Raw genomic sequence first — 3,366 nt, 5'->3', positions numbered from 1 at the left:
TTTTTTGGCTTCTAGTTTTTGAATTAGGCTTTCTGAATCGGATTTTTCCACTGATTCGCGTAGGGTGATTCTCCCCTTAACGGGATTGGATATTTTTTTTCGGATTCGAGAGTGCGTTTTCGAGAAATAGTGCCGGAAGTGTCAGTGGCTCTCAGTTCGTGCTGCGCAATATAATTTTTTGGCTTCTAGTTTTTGAATTAGGATTTTTGAATCGGATTTTTCCACTGATTCGCATAGGGTGATTCTCTCCTTAACGGGATTAGATATTTTTTTTCGAATTCGATAGTGCGTTTGCGAGAAATAGTGCCGGAAGTGTCAGTGGCTCTCAGTTCGTGCTGCGCAATATACTTTTTTGGCTTCTAGTTTTTGAATTAGGCTTTTTGAATCGGATTTTTCCACTGATTCGCGTAGAATGATTCTTCCCTTAACGGGATTGGATATTTTTTTTCGTATTCGATAGTGTGTTTTCGAGAAATAGTGCCGGAAGTGTCAGTGTTTTGAATTAGGCTTTCTGAATGGGATTTTTCCACAGATTCGCGTAGACTGATTCTTCCCTTAACGGAATTGGATATGTTTTCTTGGATTCGAGAGTGCGTGTTCGAGAAATAGTGCCGGAAGTGTCAGTGTTTTGAATTAGGCTTTCTGAATGGGATTTTTCCACAGATTCGCGTAGACTGATTCTTCCCTTAACGGAATTGGATATGTTTTCTTGGATTCGAGAGTGCGTGTTCGAGAAATAGTGCCGGAAGTGTCAGTGTTTTGAATTAGGCTTTCTGAATGGGATTTTTCCACAGATTCGCGTAGACTGATTCTTCCCTTAACGGAATTGGATATGTTTTCTTGGATTCGAGAGTGCGTGTTCGAGAAATAGTGCCGGAAGTGTCAGTGTTTTGAATTAGGCTTTCTGAATGGGATTTTTCCACAGATTCGCGTAGACTGATTCTTCCCTTAACGGAATTGGATATGTTTTCTTGGATTCGAGAGTGCGTGTTCGAGAAATAGTGCCGGAAGTGTCAGTGTTTTGAATTAGGCTTTCTGAATGGGATTTTTCCACAGATTCGCGTAGACTGATTCTTCCCTTAACGGAATTGGATATGTTTTCTTGGATTCGAGAGTGCGTGTTCGAGAAATAGTGCCGGAAGTGTCAGTGTTTTGAATTAGGCTTTCTGAATGGGATTTTTCCACAGATTCGCGTAGACTGATTCTTCCCTTAACGGAATTGGATATGTTTTCTTGGATTCGAGAGTGCGTGTTCGAGAAATAGTGCCGGAAGTGTCAGTGGCTCTCAGTTCGTGCTGCGCAATTTACTTTTTTGGCTTCTAGTTTTTGAATTAGGCTTTCTGAATCGGATTTTTCCACTGATTCGCGTAGAGTGATTCTTCCCTTAACGGGATTAGATATTTTTTTTCGGATTCGAGAGTGCGTTTTCGAGAAATAGTGCCGGAAGTGTCAGTGGCTCTCAGTTCGTGCTGCGCAATATACTTTTTTGGCTTCTAGTTTTTGAATTAGGCTTTCTGAATCGGATTTTTCCACTGATTCATGTAGAATCATTTTTTCCTTAACGGGATTGGATATTTTTTTTCGGTTTCAGGCGTGCATTTTCAAGAAATAGTGACGGAAGTGTCAGTCGCTCTCAGTTCGTGTTGCGCAATATACTTTTTTGGCTTCTATTTCCAAAATTGAGCTTTTTGATTAGGTTTGTTCTATATATCAGTGTAGAGTGGAATTTTCTCTAACGGGATTGTGTACTTTTTTTCAGTTTGTTTCAGATTACGTTCCTGTGGTCGCGGTTTAATTACTATGGCTAATGCTGGAGAAGATGACAATGGTTCCTAATTCTTCTTTACTCTTGGTTCTCAATTAGATTTGCAAAATAAACATACAATCTTTGGTCATGTTACTGGGGAAACTATATATGACATGGTTGAACTTGAAGAAGCACTTGTGGATGAGGTAAATTTAATGTTTACAAAAAAATATATCAAGAATTAATATAAATATAATATTTCCTCTTTTTTGTAGAATGATAGACCAGTTTATCCTCCGAGATTGATAAAAATTATGATATTGAACAATCCATTTTCTGATGTTCCACCAAGGATAATAGTACAGGAAAGTGGAGAAGTAAAGGGCAGTTCAAAAACTAAAACAGGAGGAGTAAAGTAAAAATCATATATTTCTTTGTAGCATTTATCCATGCTAGTACTATTCTTTGTAATGAAAAATTTTGTTACAGAAATTTCAATCTTTTATCATTCGGCGAAAAAGCAAAGGAAGATGAAGAAGAATCTGCAATATTAAATAAAAAGTCTAGTGGTAAGAGCAAATCAGCTCATGATCGTTTAACTGATCCAAAATTAAGCTCATAACCAGCTGTTGAACCCCCTGGACCTCCAAATAAAAAAAGGAATGAAGACCGTATTAGCGATTGGGAATTATTGGGGAATAATTTTAAATTAACAAATTATGCAATTTCTGAGATTAATTTATGAACTTTTATAACTGTATCGCATAGCCGACTCCTTGCGCAGCATTCTTACACAATTTTTGCACATAATTTGGCGCTAATTAGTTTGTTATTATTACTTACTTGACGACGTACGTGATTCGATAACAACGATCAGCGCGATGGTCCAACAGAATAATCAATTATGAACAATATTAGAAGTAAAATAAGAACAAAAATGATATGAGAATGTTCGTAAGGGTATTGTTTTTATAATTTGTGCATATAATTTGTAAATTAATTGCATAGAAGATTGTAATTAACGAAAAACTAATAGTATTATCAGCATCAATTCGAACATTTTGAGTAATAATTACACATATACTATTATACGTAAATTATAATACTTATCGTTAGTAACAAATTATTAATGTTAATAACAAATTGTTCACAACGTAAATTTACAATAAAAGTGAAAACATTAAGGAATTAGTGGCTATTACTTGAACTTGGAATGAATTTGTGTCAAAATGTAACTATAATTTGCAGAAAGTTTATAAATTATTACACTGATTGTTTGTAACAAATTAATATTGTTAATAACAAATTGTTCACAACGTAAATTTACAATAAAAGTGAAAACATTAAGGAATTAGTGGCTATTACTTGAACTTGGAATGAATTTGTGTCAAAATGTAACTATAATTTGCAGAAAGTTTATAAATTATTACACTGATTGTTTGTAACAAATTAATATTGTTAATAACAAATTAAAATTGTTGATAACAAATAGTTTGCAACGTATATTAACGATAAATGTCAAGATAGTTAATAAATTATTAGTTATTACAGCGGAAAAGTAACTTTTAAAGGAATCGGTAAAGTTCGGAAATTTTCGCCGATCTTCGCCCGGCCGCCGT

This window comes from Eufriesea mexicana, unplaced genomic scaffold, assembly GCF_001483705.2.
Source record: "Eufriesea mexicana isolate 0111107269 unplaced genomic scaffold, ASM148370v2 scaffold320, whole genome shotgun sequence".
NCBI lineage: Eukaryota > Metazoa > Arthropoda > Insecta > Hymenoptera > Apidae > Eufriesea > Eufriesea mexicana.
Note: the sequence above shows the minus strand (reverse complement) of the source record.